The sequence below is a fragment of the Triticum aestivum genome, chromosome 5B (genome assembly GCF_018294505.1).
Source record: "Triticum aestivum cultivar Chinese Spring chromosome 5B, IWGSC CS RefSeq v2.1, whole genome shotgun sequence".
Taxonomy (NCBI): domain Eukaryota; kingdom Viridiplantae; phylum Streptophyta; class Magnoliopsida; order Poales; family Poaceae; genus Triticum; species Triticum aestivum.
In genome coordinates, this window is record NC_057807.1 from 274853682 (window position 1) to 274873203 (window position 19522).

The following is a 19522-nucleotide window of genomic DNA, read 5'->3' on the forward strand; positions in this document are numbered from 1 at the left end:
GCGCCTTTGATCTCCATCTCCAAAGTACTGTCATGATCTCTATCGTTACCGGCACGACACCATGATCTTCATCATCTTGATCTATATCAATGTGTCGTCACATGGTCGTCTCGCCAACTATTGCTCTTGCAACTATTGCTATCACATAGCGATAAAGTAAAGCAATTATTTGGCACTTGCATCTTATGCAACAAAGAGACAACCATAGGGCTTCTCCCAGTTGCCGATAACTTCAACAAAACATGATCATCTCATACAAAAACTTATATCTCATCACGTCTTGACCATATCACATCACAACATGCCCCGCAAAAACAAGTTAGACGTCCTCTACTTTGTTGTTGCAAATTTTATGTGGCTGCTACGGGCTGAGCAAGAACCGTTTTTACCTACGCATCAAAACCACAACGATAGTTTGTCAAGTTAATGTTGTTTTAACCTTCACAAGGACCGGGCGTAGCCACACTCGGTTCAACTAAAGTTGGAGAAACAGACACCTGCTAGTCACCTGTGTGCGAAGCACGGCGGTAAAACCAGTCTCGCGTAAGCGTAAGCGTAATGTCGGTCTGGGTTGCTTGATCCAACAATACCGCCGAACCAAAGTATGACATGCTGGTAAGCAGTATGACTTGTATCGCCCACAACTCACTTGTGTTCTACTCGTGCATATGACATCTACACATAAAACCAGGCTCGGATGCCACTGTTGGGGAACGTAGTAATTTCAAAAAAATTCCTACGCACACGCAAGATCATGGTGATGCATAGCAATGAGAGGGGAGAGTGTTGTCTACGTACCCTCGTAGACTGTAAGCGGAAGCGTTAGCACAACGCGGTTGATGTAGTCGTACGTCTTCATGGCCCAACCGATCAAGCACCGAAACTACGACACCTCCGAGCTCTAGCACACGTTCAGCTCGATGACGTCCCTCGAACTCCGATCCAGCCGAGTGTCGAGGGAGAGTTCCGTCAGCACGATGGCGTGGTGACGATCTTGATGTTCTACCATCGCAGGGCTTCGCCTAAGCACCGCTACGATATTATCGAGGTGGACTATGGTGGAGGGGGGCACCGCACACGGCTAATAGATCCAAGGGATCAATTGTTGTTGTGCCTTTGGGGTGCCCCCATGCCCCCGTATATAAAGGAGCAAGGGGGGAGGCGGCCGGCCTAGGGAGGAGGCGTGCCAAGGGGGGAGGGAGTAGGACTCCTCCTTTCCTTGTTGGAGAAGGAAAGAGGAGGAGAGGGAGAAGGAAAAGGGGGCTGCCCCCCTTGTCCAATTCGGGCCAGGGGGGGGGGGCGCATGCCTCCTTCCTTTTGGCCTCTCTCCTCTATTACCGTATGGCCCAATAAGGCCCATATACTCCTCGGCGAATTCCCGTAACTCTCCGGTACTCCGAAAAATACCCGATTCACTCGGAACCTTTCCGAAGTCCGAATATAGTCGTCCAATATATCGATCTTTACATCTCGACCATTTCGAGACTCCTCGTCATGTCCCCGATCTCATCCGGGACTCCGAACTCCTTCGGTACATCAAAACTCATAAACTCATAATATAACTGTCATCGAAACATTAAGCATGCGGACCCTACGGGTTCGAGAACAATGTAGACATGACCGAGACACGTCTCCGGTCAATAACCAATAGAGGAACCTGGATGCTCATATTGGCTCCCACATATTCTATGAAGATCTTTATCGGTCAAACCGCATAACAACATACGTTGTTCCCTTTGTCATCGGTATGTTACTTACCCGAGAATCGATCGTCGGTATCTCAATACCTAGTTCAATCTTGTTACCGGCAAGTCTCTTTACTCGTTCCGTAATACATCATCTCGCAACTAACTCATTAGTTGCAATGCTTGCAAGGCTTAAGTGATGTAGATTACCGAGAGGGCCCAGAGATACCTCTTCGACAATCGGAGTGACAAAACCTAATCTCGAAATACGCCAACCCAACATGTACCTTTGGAGACACCTGTAGTACTCCTTTATAATCAACCAGTTACGTTGTGACGTTTGGTAGCACCCAAAGTGTTCCTCCGGTAAACGGGAGTTGCATAATCTCATAGTTACAGGAACATGTATAAGTCATGAAGAAAGCAATAGCAACATACTAAACGATCAAGTGCTAAGCTAACGGAATGGGTCAAGTCAATCACATCATTCTCCTAATGATGTGATTCTGTTAATCAAATGACAACTCTTTTGTCCATGGCTAGGAAACATAACCATCTTTGATAAACGAGCTAGTCAAGTAGAGGCATACTAGTGACACTATATTTGTCTATGTATTCACACATGTATTATGTTTCCGGTTAATACAATTCTAGCATGAATAATAAACATTTATCATGATATAAGGAAATAAATAATAACTTTATTATTGCCTCCAGGGCATATTTCATTCAATAACATGACCAAAGAAAGCTTATCCCTACAAAATCATATAGTCTGGCTATGCTCCATCTTCATCACACAAAATACTCAAATCATGCACAACCCCGATGACAAGCCCATCAATTGTTTAATACTTTTGATGTTCTCAAACCTTTTCAAGTTTCACGTAATACATGAGGGTGAGCCATGGACATAGCACTATGGTGGAAGAGAATATGGTGGTTGTGAAGAAGACAAAAATAGGGAGATAGTCTCACATCAACTAGGTGTATCAACGGGCTATGGAGATGCCCATCAATAGATATCAATGTGAGTGAATAGGGACTGCCTTGCAACGAATGCACTAGAGCTATAAGTGTATGAAAGCTCAAAAAGAAACTAAGTGGGTGTGCATCCAACTTGCTTGCTCATGAAGACCTATGGCATTTGAGGAAGCCCATCATTGGAATATACATGCCAAGTTTGATAATGAAAAATTCCCACTAGTATATGAAAGTGACAAAATAAGAGACTCTCTATCATGAAGATCATGGTGCTACTTTGAAGCACACGTGTGGTAAAAGGATAGTAACATTGCCCGTTCTCTCTTTTTCTCTCATTTTTTTGTTTGGGCCTTTTTCTTTTTTATGGCCTTGTTTTTTTATTTCCTCACATGGGACAATGCTCTAATAATGATGATCATCACACTTCTATTTACTTACAACTCGAAAAATTACAACTCAATGCTTAGAAAAAAATATGACTCTATGTGAATGCCTCTGGCGGTGTACCGGGATGTGCAATGAATCAAGAGTGGCATGTATGAAAGAATTATGAAAGATGACTTTGCCACAAATACTATGTCAACTACATGATCATGCAAAGCAATATGATAATGATGAAGCGTGTCATAAAAAACAGAACGGTGGAAAGTTGCATGACAATATTATCTCAGAATGGCTATGAAAATGCCATAATAGGTAGGTATGGTGGATGTTTTGAGGAAGGTATATGGTGGGTGTATGGTACCGGCGAAAGTTGCGCGGCACAAGAGAGGCTAGAAATGATGGAAGGGTGATGGTGCGTATAATCCATGGACTCAACATTAGTCATAAAGAACTCATATACTCATTGCAAAAATCTATTAGTCCTAGAAATGAGGTACTACACGCATGCTCCTAGGGGGATAGATTGGTAGGAAAAGACCACCGCTCGTCCCTGACCGCCACTCATAAGGAAGACAATCAATAAATACATCGTGCTCCAACTTTGTTACATAATGGTTCACCATACGTCCATGCTATAGGACTCACAAAACCCAACACAAGTATTTCTCAAATTCAAAATTACTCCACTAGCATGACTCTAATATCACCATCTTCATATCTCAAAACGATCATAAAGAATCAAATTTCTCATAGTATTCAATGCACTTCATATGAAAGTTTTTATTATATCCCTCTTGGATGCCTATCATATTAAGACTAAATTTATAACCAAAGCAAATTACCATGTTGTTCTAGACGAATATCAAAATAATATAAGTGAAGCACGAGAGTTCATAAATTTCTATAAAATAAGGCCACCGTCGTGCTCTAAAAAGATATAAGTGAAGCACTAGAGCAATATTTCCTAGCTCAAAAGATATAAGTGAAGCACATAGAGTATTATAATAAATCACGATTCATGCGTGTCTCTCTCAAAATGTGTGTACAACAAGGATGATTGTGACAAACTAAAAAGCAAAGACTCAAATCATTCAAGACGCTCCAACAAAAACACATATCATGTGATGAATAAAAATATAGCCTCAAGTAAAGTTACCGATAGACGAAGACGAAAGAGGGGATGCCTTCCGGGGCATCCCCAAGCTTAGGCTTTTTGTTGTCCTTGAATATTACCTTGGGGTGCCTTGGGCATCCCCAAGATTAGGCTCTTGTCACTCCTTATTCCAAAGTCCATCAAATCCTTACCCAAAACTTGAAAACTTTACAACACAAAACTCAACAGAAAATCTCGTGAGCTCCGTTAGTATAAAAAAATAAATCTCCACTTTAAGGTACTGTTACAAACTCATTCTTTATTTATATTTGTGTAATATCTACCATATTCTAACTTTTCCATGGTTCATACCCCCCATACTACCCATAAATTCATCAAAATAAGCAAACAACACATAGAAAACAGAATCTGTCAAAAACAGAACAGTATGTAGTAATCTATAACTCTCGAATACTTCTGTAACTCCAAAAATTCTGAAAAATTAGGAAGACCAGGGAAATTTGTGCACCAATCCAGATAAAAAAGAATCGGATCAAAAACATGTTTCAATAAATTTCTAGAAATTATTTACTGGGTGCAAAAGTTTCTGTTTTTCAGCAGGATCAACACAACTATCACCATAAGCTATCCTAAAGGTTTAACTTGGCACAAACACTAATTAAAACATAAAACCACATCTTACCAGAGGCTAGATGAATTATTTATTACTAAACAGAAACAAAAAGAAAGGAACAAAAATAAAATTGGGTTGCCTCCCAACAAGCGCTATTGTTTAACGCCCTTAGTTAGGCATAAAACATGAAGAGATAAATACACTCACGGTCACTGTAGTTAAAGCAAAAGCACGATACAGTCACCGAACTTCAGAATACGCTCGTTATGGTCATCATATACGCGAAGCGGTGATTATACGATCACTGACTTGTCGTATAACATCGTATGGCACTTCGTTGACCGGTCAAACAATTGCAAATATTGCAATGGGCCTGTTTGTCAGTGGGCCAAGAAATTAAATTACAGAAGCAAAAACAGTGCGCGACAACGAGGGGAATTGAAACTAAGCCCTCTCGAGTTATGCGCACAAGATGAACCGCTGGACTAGCTGAACCGACTTGTCCATTTTGTAGGTGCTCTATTTTATAAAGTAAAATCCACCCAATGCACACAAGCAATTCTCAGAAGTAAAACATGCACATGTTCCGGACGGAGGTATATTTAAAAAATTATTTTCGTCTTATCAAATTATGTAACTGTGCCAAAACAATGAAATCTTTTTTCATGCAACTTTAACAAGTGTTTGCATCTTTTTTTTAGAAAAGCTCATGCTTTTTTTAAACTGTTTGCATATTTTGTATAAAACTTAATGTAATTTTATATTTAAAATTCATCAAATATTAATTAAGAGTACAGGAATTTTTCTGGAAATAGACGGGCATTCCTGTAAGGGTGACACTACTTTACATTACATGAGTATTTTAAAAATGCGTGCATAATTTCTAAAATCATACGAACATTTTAAAATTAAAGAAACACCATAGACTACATAAATATTTTTTAAACACCATAGCCTGCTGCATGCACGCACACCGCACCGGCCACTACCAGATGACCCGGCCATCTCTCTTACCTCTTCTCAGAAACGAAAGTAGTCCTTCTCTGGCCATGCATGCGAGCCTCCTGCTACGTTTCTACAGCCACTGACATCCTGGACCTATACGCTGGATGTGAACATGAGCTCAGACTCATGCGTGATGACAACCTCGTGGTTTATTTTCTGACACCTAGCTCTTGAATTGAGAGATTATAAAGGCTAGGCCGAGGCTTTGGTTTGTGCGCGGGAACTAGTAGCAGAGTAGGAGGCAGATTTAGATTATAGCGGAGGCGGATGCATTTTTAATACAAAGTTACACTAAGTTTTATAAAAAAAGATGCAAACACTTTTGAAAAAATGCATGAACTTTTTTAAGCAAAAGATGCAAACACTTGTTAAAAGTTGCATGAAAAAATATATCACTTTTTTGGGCACGGTTACATAAATTTGATACAATAAATGTAATTTTCAAAATATATATGTGCGCACCGTGTGTGCGCGCGCACCAGGCCCGGCCCTGAGGGGGGGCGAACGGGGCGGCCGCCCCGGGCCCCCAGGTGCCAAGGGGCCCCCAATTCTTCTCTGATTTCCTGCCCAGAACGCCGAGGTGCACCTGCAATCTTTTCCCTGATTTCCTGCCTTCCTTTCTTCGTGCTTCTAGTATACGATTGATGGTCCTTCCAATTAATTAATAGAGCAGTTATTGGATGCGGTTAATTAGGCACGGTTATGGAAACAATCCGCTCTTAGTTTCCTTACTTAATCTTTCTGTGAATAACACCTTCCTTAATTCAGAAGCCGAAAGTTGTGCGCCCAATTTTTTGTGAGAAAAACAAGACTGGTGGGAAGCGACAATGATACGAACGGCGAGAATAGATCAAGATCGCGAAGCTTGATATCCATCTACTACTATGCATGCATGGTGCCGCCTCGGCTCGGAGCAGTTAAGTTTCATCCGTAACTTGTCCATAAGTGTAGCATTTTTGCAGTCGCTGCCTCGGACGAGACCACACTGACTCGGTGGGAGGCTAGATCAATACTGTTAGGATACGATGACAGTTACAAAAAAGAAGGTATGTCTCTAATCTCTATTTTTATAGGTAGTCTGTATGTATGGCCTAGGAAATTTTATCATGATAGTTGATTAGAAGTATGAATGATCATCTGACATGCCCTCTGCGTTGTTGCAATTGGAAACTAACAATTGATTTATCAGTATTGTTAACGGATAGATATCATTGGGTTTATTATTATTTTATATGGAGGATTAAACTAATCCATATAGGGGCTATACATAATACAATCTGACATCTAAATGGATGATAACGTGAGTGATCATTGGCATTTAAATTATTCATTATTCTAGACGAGGTGCCAGTTTTTTCTACAGCTGATTAGGATGAAAGAAATTATAGGATAAACATAACAATAAAGCTACCAGATATATTGCTAACGAAGAGACTTAAACATGAACATATTGTATAAATAGTAAAAAAGAAAGAGAAACATACTGTATTTTTTTTGACTAGCGATTCAAAATATTTTTGGAAATACATACTTTTGTTTATATTAAGGGCCCCTAGGTTTAGTTTTGCCTCGGGCCCCCAAAATGTCAGGACCGGCCCTGGCGCGCACGCGCGCTTCATTTTCAATGAGCAAGCCCGTGCATTGCGTGAACATCTCTATATAAAAGACCTAGCGCCTACTTCCTGTATATGTGCTACGTTGGCTCTAATGTGCTTCGTTTGACTCCCCTCGCTGCACTGTGTACGTTTCTTGTTTTTATTTCTTCCGCCTACTGACAGATGGGCCCACTACAATACTGAGGCTGCTATTTTTTTTTGCTATTTGACCAGTCAATTGAATGTCGTGTAGATCATTTGACCGTCAACAGATTGCTATACGGGGCTCTACGGTGTGACAGTGACCGTATAATGATCACTTTGCGTATATAGTTACTGTAACGAGCGTATTTTAAAGTTTAGTGACCGTATTGTGCTTTTGACTCAACTTCAATGACCCTTAGCGTATTTATCTCAAACATGAATAGATCTAGGTATCCTTGGTCTTTATTCTTTTGAGGGAATTATGTTCAAATATGGGAGGTTCTTTATGTTTCCCATCAAATTCAGAAATTTTCAAATCTAAGACATCCAACCGTTTATTGCAAAGGGTAATCAACATATTCATGCGGTGGATATTTCCACTGACATTTTTGAGAGGTTCAAGAGATTTTTGCAAGGTTTTTGTCAATTTACACAGTTTCTCAAAAACTTGAGGTCCCTCATGGGCGTGAGATAAACCCGTTTGTGGAGGCGATATTCCAACTATTCATTCTATTATTTTATTAGCAATATTAGGATCAATTTCGATAAAAAATCCTTTAGCAGCAAAATCCAAAAGTTGCCTATGAGGCATGGTCAACCCAACATAAAAACTTTGGAGTAGAATTTTAAAGTTTCCTTTCATGGTGCAATTACGATAAGACTTTCATCCTATACCAAGCATCTTTTAAATTTTCTCCTTGTTTTTGTTTGAAGCAAAGAACTTCAAAGTCGGGAGAAAAAGGAGGGGTAAAATAGCTAGACATGGAGAAAAGATAAGGTAGAGGAAAGCGAGAGAAAGAGGGGCGAAGAAAAGACAAAAAAAATTTGAAAATCGTTTTAAAGGTGGGGGAGAGGAAAACGAGAGGCGAATGGCGAATAGTGTAATGCAAGAGAGGAGAGTCTATGATGGGTACTTGGTATAGCTTGACTTGGCGTAGATTGCCCCGGCAACGGCGCGAGAAATTCTTCCTCCTACCTATTGAGCTTGCGTTGGTTTTTCCCTTGAAGACGAAAGGATGATGCAACAAAGTAGAGTAAGTATTTCCCTCACTTTGAGAACCAAGGTATCAATCTAGTAGGAGACAACACACAAGTCACTGAATACCTGCACAAACAATCAACAACTTGCACCCAACGCGATAAAGGGGTTGTCAATCCCTTCACGGTTACTTGCAAAAGTGAGATCTGATAGAGATAGATAAATGGTAAAGTAAATCTTTTTGGTATTTTTGGTTTATAGATCAGAAAGTAAAAGATTGCAAGATAGTAGTTCGGAAACTAGTATGATGGAAAAGAGAACTTGTATGATGGAATAGAGACCCAGGGGGCATAGGTTTCACTAGCAAATAATACGGTGGTGAACAAATTACCGCCGAGCAATTGATAGAAGAGCGCATAGTTATGACGATATCTAAGGCAATGATCATGAACGTAGGCATCACGTCCGCGTCAAGTAGACCGAAACGATTCTGCATCTACTACTATTACTCCACACATTGACCGACTCCTGCCTGCATCTAGAGTATTAAGTTCATAAAGAAGAGAGTAACGTATTAAGTAAGATGACATGGTGTAGAGTAATTAACTCAAGCAATATGATGAAAACCCCATCTTTTTATCCTTGATGGCAATAATACAATACGTGCCTTGCTGCCCCTACTGTCACTGGGAAAGGATACCGCAAAATTGAACGCGAAGCTAAGCACTTCTCCCATTGCAAGAAAAACCAATCTAGTAGGCCAAACTAAACCAATAATCGAACAGACTTGCAAAGATATCAAATCATGCATATAAGAATTCAGAGAAGACTCAAATAATATTCATAGATAATCTGATCATAAATCCAGAATTCATCGGATCTCGGAAAACACACCGCAAAAGAATATTACATCGAATAGATCTCCAAGAACATCGAGGAGAACATGGTATTGAGAATCAAAGGGAGAGAAGAAGCCACCTAGCTACTAGCTATGGACCCGTAGGTCTGTGGTAAACTACTCACGCTTCATCAGAACTACAATGGTGTTGATGTAGAAGCCCTCCGTGATCGAATCCCCGTCCGTGAGGACGCCAGAAAAGGCCCCTAGATGGGATCTCATGGGTACAGACGGTTGCGGTGGTGGAAAAGTGTTTTCGTGGCTCCCCCTGATGGTTTTGGGGTATAAGAGTATATATGGGCGAAAGAATTAGGTCGGGAGAGCGTTGAGGGGCCGACGAGGTAGGGGGCGTGCCCTACCCCTTGGGCACGCCCTCCACCCTCGTGGCCACCTTTTTGTGTCTCCGACTTCATCTCCAAGTCTCCTTGTTTGCTTCTGGTCCAAGAAAGATCATCGCGAAAGTTTTATTCCATTTGGACTCCATTTGGAATTCCTTTTCTGCGAAACTCTAAAACAGGCAAAAAGCAGAAACTGGCACTGGGCTCTAGGTTAATAGGTTAGTCTCAAAAGTAATATAAAATAGCATATTAATGCATATAAAACATCCAAAACAGATAATATAATAGCATGAAACAATAAAAAATTATAGATATGTTGGAGATGTATCAGCTTTCTAGTTCATTGTCCTCGCCGCACAGGGCGTAGACCAGATCCTGTTCACAGACGACAATGTCTTTGGCCTTGGCGTTGAGCTTTGCCTAATGCTCCGTCAATCTACCATCGTGAGCTATTGCCCTTTATGCATCAGCAACCATTTTCTCCTCCTGGTCCCTAAGTTCATGAGACCGGGTGTTGTACCAAGCTTGCAACTCTTCTACCTTGTCCTTTAGTTGCCGGGTGGCTACATCCTGGGCCTTGTGCTCCTCTTGGAGTACTTGCCACCTCTGGCCATACCTCTCTTGCGCCTCTTTGAGCCCGACATCTACCGTCTCCAAAAAGGCCAAGTCCTTGGATCAGTCTACGGAATCATCAGCTTCTTTGGCCTTCTGGGTTAAGGGGGGCAGGATATGGATAATCTCCTCATCAAATTTGCCCTGGCAAGAACTGACGAACCATGGGCTGCCGGGGTAGGATGAGCTACAATCATCGCCAAGCCGCTTGCAAGAAAAGTCACTCTCAAGTGTGATGCGTCACTCTAGAGGGGCACTTTTTCCTCAACTTCCATGATGGGGTCAGTCACGCTGACGGGGATTTTCTCTTCTCCCTCTGGAGTTTCATGGATATCCTTAGAGGCCTCGGCATGACCTTCATTAATGGCAATCTTGAGGGCTTCTGCAGCGGCGTCCTTCCCTATGTCAGCCACTTCCTCTAAAAGCTCTTTCTCTTCGAGAATGGGGGCTGCGAGGGAATGGAGACGAGGATGATATGAGAATCAGAAACTCAAAATAAGAATCGAGAAAGCAAAAGTTCTTGATGAAGGCTCAAAGGTGAATGAGTTACCTGCTGATGGTTGGTGAGAAGAAACCTCTCCTTCCCCAACAGCATTTGTTGCCGGCAGAGGACTGGCATTCGCCTCCTCCATGGGGGTGGCCTCGGTACTGACAAAACTAACGGAGGGAGCCCTTGCCGGGGAGCCTCCCCTTCGGGTGTCGCTCATGGGGGGAGCTGGAGTGGCCGCCATTTCCTTCCAGGTCTCTCCTTGATGACCCTTGCCAGCCCCCTTGGCGGGCGATAGGAGGGAAGCCTCAACATGCCCATCGGCAAACAGGGTCTATCCCATGCCTTCACACATTGGACTGGACTGGGGGCTGGGCGCGGAGTCGTCCATGGCATCTTTTGCTGGTTCAACACTAGACGTCGAGCCCAGCTCCACTGTTGGTCAGGCCCGTGTGGCCCACTGCACCAAAGTCTCTTCATCCCTGTCAAGACCAACAACGCAAGATCAGTTGAAGATCAAATAAAAGCAGTTGGAATTATGAAACAATAAGGTTTCCCCTTGCTCCGAGTCGTCGAGCATGGCGTCCATTTCATACACAAGAGGCGGGGTAATTCCCTAGCCCTGTTGAGTGGTGGTGGGGTCCTGCTCGCTACCTGTATCGGGCTTGATGATGGAGAAGGGTCAAAACCCTTCGTGATGTGCTACTGAGAAGGCAGTGACGGATCTTGGGCGAGACGAGCCAAATGACGGCGGGTGGTATCCTCCTTAGTTCTCTTGGTGGTCGTCTTCTTCACATTGGGGCCAACCCATGACGAAGATGCGACCACCGACCCTCGACTACCCCTCTTGTGAAGCCGTCGCCTCTGCTTTGGGGACTGAGGTCCCACCTCAATTCCTTCCTCCTCTTCAGGCGCCATGACTACCTCGGCCCCGGTGGCCTCTACCCCGATAGTCTCTGCCTCGACAACCTCTGTCCAGACAACCGCAACCTCTAATGTCTCGAGCTCGGCAATCTCATCATCAACATGCTCCTCATCTGAGGAATCCTCCTCATCATCACCACCGGCTCCCCTGAGAGCCTTGATCCTCTAGGCTTCTGCAATTCTGCTGAGTATATACTCTTGCTCTTCCTCAGTAGTAACCCTGGTGAAGTCCGTCTCTTTCCTGGTGGCCCTCTCCTCTAAGCTAGGGCCCCAATTCATCTCGTCCTCCAAGATGGGCAGCGACCAGTCATCCTTGACCCCATTTGTATCGCATTCTGGCATCCACTTGAGGATCTGGTCTCTGGCAGAGTTGATGTGCAGAGGGATGATCCTTGCCGGCAATTGGAAGGTGCCGACCTTGTGGAACAGTTGTTCACAAAACCAGGCATGGCTCATGATCGTCAGATTGTTGGCAACTCCAGGGCAAAGCCGCATCTAATCTGTGGCGTTCTTGTACTCCTAGGCGAAGCGATCCCTTCTCTGTAGCAGTGCAATGCGGCGCCGGAGGAAATCGGCTCCCACATGCTCAATGGTGAGCCCGGCAGCCTTGAGGCGGGTAATCCTGTTTAGCGCAGGGTGAAGACTCTCATCTGTGGCACCCGCCTTGCTCCAGTCCTTTCCGCGCACTACGCATTCCGTCTGAGGCAAGCAAAAATCATGGCCTCTGGGTCCTTGATCCAGCACCAATCGCCCCTCTATTCCTCCCACTTCCCATGCAATTTCCCTCCAAGGTAATCCCAATCTTCTCTTCTCCCCCGCGGATCCATGAGATATTATGCGAAAGAGATTTGTCCTCAATCGGGGGATGTAGAAGTGGCGGACCAAATCCATGTTGGGGGCGACTCCAACGAAGTTCTCGCAGAAATGGGCGAATACCGCCATGCTTGTCATCGCATTGGGCGTGAAGTCCAGCAAATGGAAACTGAAAGCATCCATCATCGCAGGGTGGAGAAAGCCTGCAGTAAAAATATGCGTAGAAAAAGGGGTAGGAATCTGAAGGAATCTTGGATCCTTCAGGAAGAACGATTGGTTCTCCATGGCCTTTTGTCTCACCCCCACATATAGGTGTACCTTTTGATCAAGCCATTGCCATCCAGGTCCGGCGGGGAGAAAACTACATTCTCTTGTCGACGCAAGTCCAGAGCTTCCGCCTCCTTCTTCCTCTCATCTGCCCTCGGGTCTTCCGGTTGGGCCGCCTGCTTTCCTTTCACGGTGCTTTTCTTGCGCTCCATTCCTTCGGGCGGTGGGAATGGAGAGATCTGGTGTGATGGAGGGAGGAGTGGTGCCAGTGGAGGCAATTTTCTTTCTTGTCGCGAGGAAGAAGATGAAGCGGGAGGGGCGAAAGATGTGAATGAGTAGATCTCCTTCGCGTCTCTCCTGTTTTATTGGGACCACACAAAGGGGCTGGCTCTCCATTGTCCCCTTGCAAAACCGCCTTTTAAAGGCGCACTACTCCAGTAAGCGCCGCAATACCACGATTCCATGACCCGCAGTAACTGCGTGGGATGGACATGTGATTGAAAGGACATTGAAATCATTAACGCGTGGGCAGGGGATTTCTGTCACATGTCTGTGCACTATTTGGGCCTAACCCAATGGCGCATGTGGCGCATATGGTTCAGGCCCAGGGGATACTGTCGGAGTACACAAACATGGGGTATTTGTTTCCTCCTGACTGATGCACAGACTTGCAAAGACTCCCAGGGAAGCCGCCCTTGCCGGGCATGACAAAACTCAAGAAGACTAAGTTAACAAGATATCACCACAAGGAAGCTTCCCTTGCCGGGCACGAGAGCCTGGCCGGGTCGAGGTAGCGCCTAAAGGATAAGACCAGATCGCACCGGCAAGGTTTCCAGGGCCGCCAAGACCAGAACCCGCCAGGCTCCTTGCCGACAGGTTTTCACCAAGACACCACCGCTCCACCTCATCGCAGCCAAGTCATTAATCAGTGCGGTGTCAAGCTATCAAGCGACCGGGAGGATCCTATCAAGCACATGGTAGCATGGTGAGGAAGATATTAGCTTTATTGACACCCGTCCAGGGGACGTGTCACGCTAATAAGAAGAGGCAGATAAGCGACACGGCAGGCTTGTCGGGCTGCAACACCAGCTTGACACCTAGCAGTGCATTTAATGCACTTTGTCCTAACTGCCAGAGTTAGGTATGATAGCACTGTTAGCTATCTAATCACCTTGAAATAACTGTGTGGCCACTGTGGCCACCCCTTAACCTATAAAAGGAGGACCGAGGCAACCTAGCAAGGGGTTCAGACATTTGATCCCTCAACACTTGTATGCACGCACTGCTTTCCCTGAGGCAACCTTGCCAGGCTAGAGCATGCCATGCCTTCGTGTTCCTCCAGATTAATCCACCAAAGCAGGAGTAGGGTCTTACACTGCAAAGCGACCCGAACCTGGGTAAAAGAGAGTTGCCATCGTTGTGCTGTCCCCTTCTATTTCTGCTCTTTGTGCAATGTGACCGTCCCCTCACCGAACCACAAAGGGGCACCCCTGCCCATAGATGATTGTGCTTCCACGCCGACACATGTCATCTTGCTTAAGGTGTTACTCCGTTCTTTATGAACTTAATACTCTAGATGCATGTTGGATAGCGGTCGATGTTTGGAGTAATAGTAGTAGATGCAGGCAGGAGTTGGTTTACTTGTCTCGGACGTGATGCCTATATACATGATCATTGCCTTGGATATCGTCATAACTATGCACTTTTCTATCAATTGCCAACAGTAATTTGTTTATCCACCATATGCTATGTTGAAGAGAGAAGCCTCCAGTGAAAACTATGCCCCATGGTCTATCTTTATCATATATTAAAATCCAAAAATACTTTGCTGTAATTTATTTACCTTTATTTTATTTTGTGTTTTTGTTTATGTATCTACCATTATCAAACTTGATCCTTGCAATTAACCACCAAGGGACTGACAACCCCTTGTTTCTGTTGGGTGCAAGTATTTATTCTCTTGTGTGTAAGTGTTTTTCACGAGGTATTGTGTGGTTCTCCTACTGGATTGATAACTTTGGTTCCTAACTGAGGGAAATACTTATCTCTACTATACTGCATCATCCTCTCCTCTTGGGAAATCCCAACGCAGCTCACAAGTAGCAGTACACACAATTACACTACAAAAAAATACACTTCTGTGATGATACGTGTTTGTCACAGTAGGTCGCGTTTTCTGTCATGCATGTACATCCATGACGATTTTATGACAGAATCAAGATAGTCATACCTGTGCTGTCGTAGAAGTGTTCCATGACATTACCAAAATTATCATCATGGAAGTGTCCACTTCCATGACGATAAATCGCGCGTCACTGAAGTGCTTTCGTCAAGGGTGACCGACACGTGGCATCCACCGTAACGGAACGCCGTTAAGCTATCGGGTCGGGTTTTGGATCCGATAACCCGTTAACAGCCCCGACAAATGGGAAATTTCCACGTGTAAAATTCTTATTGGCCGGACGAAACACGTGTCAGCTCGTCAGTGTGTCAGATAGGCCCCTATGATATGTCGACACGTGCGACGACCCACCACTGGCCCATTTAGCTTACAAAGCCGGCCCATTTGACTTGGTCAAAAATTAACGGGCTGGCCCATGAAAAGCCTGTTAACGGTCTCTTCACAAATAGCCCATTTTACGTCCCGTTAGGCACTAAAGGAAATCGGCCCAACAACGTCATGTGGGCCGTCGAATATAACACCAGCCCATTTCACTTTCGGCCCATGTATGGCCCACGACGTCTTTCAGCCCATATGAGGCCTTCGTATCTTTCAGCCCTTTACAGGCCCACGGTGACTCTAGCCCATAATGAACAGTAATTTTCTTTGTACCTGTTAACGGCCCGTGATTTACATGGGCCGTTTCCAGCCCGTGTTAGCTTTCGACCTATTGACGGACCATACGTTCTTGGGCTCCTTTTCGGCCCTCGATTACTTCCGGCCCGTTACTGGCCTTCTCCCCTAATGGGCCAAATTGGGCCCATGGCAAGAGTTGGCCCGTTACTGGCATGTTCCACAAATGGGCCAAATTCGGCCCATGGCAAGAGTCGGCCCGTTACTGGCCTGTTACCCTAATGGGCCAAATTCGGCCCATGGCAAGAGTCGGCCCGTTTCTAGCCAGCCCGTCCTATATTCTGGCCCATTAACGACCCATTATGCATGTGACAGAATTAAGCTTTTGCAGTCCTACGGCCTGTTAACGGCCCGTTACCGTGTTGGGCCGATACCAGTTATGCCCGATTACGGCCCATGTAGACCCATTTATCCGACGGCCCGAGGCCCACCGATTACAGGCCCATTTATCGACAGCCCGAGGCCCACGATTACAGGCCCATTTATCGACGGCCCGTAGGAGACCCATGGATCCTACGGCCCGTATATGGCCCATGGGTAGTTGCGGCCACTAGCAAACCAGGGAAAAAGAAGACTAGGAAATAAATAAGGCCGAAACTAACGCTAGGCTATTAAGGCGATTGCATAGATTACATCCACTCGGCATCAAAGATCGCTACCAGTGCAAATATAGGGAACATCCTACACTATACAAAAATGGCTTGTTGTTTTCTTCAGCCGGTGGCTGCACGTTAAGAATAAATTTTGTATCGCACCAAAACAAATTACAACTATATAACAAAAGGAAGGTTGGCATAAAACTTAATAGTCTAGCAGATAAATGTACCACCAGAAGTTCAGAAGCTCGGTTCATTTGACCTGACTGTTACGTTTTCATGTTGTATTGTCCGATGGAGCACCATAACCCTCGCCTTCATTTCCCCTAGGCTCCTAAACAACATAGCAAATGTCTGATAGTCTGGTTTCAAAACCATGCATATCTTGACGACATTGAGGAATGGTTCTCCTTGTTTCACAAAGGGACTCTGTTAGGGAATGGACTTGTGTCTGGAGCGCAGATACAACATTGCTTTGAGCTTGCATATCTTGATCATGAGGCAGTTTGGAAGATATTGCCTTAACAACCAACCCAGTATTACGTAGGAACGTTCTTTTGGCACTGTTAGTGGACAGGTACTGACCCACTGCAGCAAGAGCTGACATTGCGGTTATAGTTGCCTCACCACCTTCAGAAGGTGGCGGTTCCACCATTTTTTCCATAGCTTGCTGAAAAGTTGAGGTTTTACATTAGTAGTACGAGAACAGAAGATATTAAGGAGGCAGCAAAACCAAACAAAATAGCTTTGGTCTATATACATAACTTATTCTGGTGAACCCATGTAAAATATTAGTTGTATTTTATTGCAAAGTACATAATAAAACCAGGTTCCAAACATATGACCATGTACCATCGCTAATGTATTGTCTATTTCTTCACATTGTATTGAGGGCTAAGGATAAAGAGACGAAGTTTATAATACGGTAAGCATAGTATGACATCATTCATATCACAAAACAACTGAGAACAGACAAACAGGCAATTGTAACATTGTGTAGGCAAGTCCAGCACGGAACTAGATTATGGGTCAAGATCAAAGGAACATCACTCCTCCCTTTTAAACCTTGTAAGGTGCAATGATACGCTAAGACAATTGTGTATAAAATTGAAAAGAGTTATAGACATTGGCTGTAAACCATGCAGTTCAAGGCACGAGTCAGAGTAAGTAGTAGTTCAAAGGCATGAGGATTAAGGACTTACAACAGCGGCTTTGACTGGTGTAGTCATGCCCTTCTTCTTGCTGGTGTGACAGTCCTTGAAGATTTCCACAACATTTGGTTCAGGTACTTTTTGGTCCTTGCAGGCTTTCCTCTGCATTTCAAACAAGTCAATATAGATCTGATAATATGGTACAGCAAAAAGAGTGAAACAACAGCTAATTACAAGAGCCTCGCAGTGTGCAATATAGCTACGAGATCCTGTCGTCTGTTGGAATTTCACTTTCGTACGGTTGGCCTTGTTCTTTGAACAGTTCACCTACAAGAAGATAGTTTTGTGTGGCACATGCGTCAATAGGATTTCAACATGTGATCTGATCACATATATATAATGTACCTGATACTTCGGATCAGACCAGTGTTTAACAAGGCCCATCCAGTCTTCATCCGATATATTTTCCACTGGAGATGTTTGGGAAAGTTCACTGTTAGCCTTGCCTTCAAAGTGAGTTTTCCTCAAGTTATACCGATACTGTCACAGAGCAGACTTGAAAACATGGGTGCAAGCTTGTCTGGTTGCATCATCTTGGCTATCCAACTTGAACCTCATCTGTTGAAAATTATGGGAGTCTCATTATCAGCAACCAAAAAAGTATGGGACAGAGCAAGACGATATTACTAGTTTCCATACATAACCATACTTACAGATAAATGGTCGAGGAAGGTGTTGAACTGGGTTTCGTCTTTGTCATTCCTGTATTGAATCCATGTTGGGAGGATACGTACATGACACCTAACGGCAACCGCTGCCTCTAATACTAACTTGGCTGACTCTGTAGCATCACGTGGCCTTTTTAAACCTGCCTCAAAACGGATCTCCATTCTTCCTCCTCTAGATTTAGTTAACCTACCGAGCATTATCCCTGATGTTTGTTTCCTCTTGCGCCTAGGTGCTAGTCCAACAACGAACATAGGAAGTGTTAGTGTACATCAAACTATGAGACTACATATAAAGAAGCATGCAATTGTAACTTGACTCCAGTAACTACCTTCTTGCTGTTGAAGCTCACAAGGTTCATCTGATATTGCGAACTCGTCTTGTGTCAAGAGTGCTTGGGAAGTAGTGTCAGGTGGCAAGGGAGCTTGGGAACGTGCTGCTATCTCAGTTGACGCACGAGTATGTCGTGCAGCTGGTAGTACTATGGTTGGTGTTGCAAGAACTAGGGCTGTCTCTGCTTGTTTGGTGGCAGCTATTTGTTTCTGTTTGGCTTTTTTGCAGCTCGTGTAGCATGGGATGTCGTGTTTGTAGAATTTTCCGCTGGACTTTCACCTTCTATTGCACCATTAGTACCAGCAGAATCTGCAGGATTCATCCGCTTCTCATTCCCTGCCATTCTGTGTTTCTTCCTCTTTCTCTGTGCCATGTTAAGTCAAGCCGACAAGAAAAAATGAATAACAATTTAGTTCTTCAGAACAAATTGATGCGTGATGCAGACGAACTGAACTTTGATGTTAGACAACCACATGATAGGAGGATGTAATATGTATGAAAAATAGGACGGAAGAGATAACCAGAACTATGATGTGTAAACTAAGAAGAAGACATTTCACCAAATTAGAAGCAATGCAATGGAAGGTAGACACCATATGAAAGATGCTACAAATATCGCTCTGCCAAGTTAACAGTGTCTCAGCATAAATGGCGTTTAAACAAATGTGAAGCAGTACAAGAAATAAATCATATGCAAGATGCAAACAATATCACACTACCATGTTAGAGGTCTCTCGTCATTAGTGCCATTGCATATTCACAGAATTGCATATTCACAACTTATGATGTGTAAACTAAGGAGAAGGCATTTCAACAAATTAGAAGCAATGAAAGCTAGACACCATATGAAAGATGCAACGAATATTACTCTACCAAGTTAAAACTGTCTCGTCATAAGTGCCATTTCAACAAATTAGTAGTACAAGCTAGAAAAGAATGTGAGGTGTAAGCTATATCACA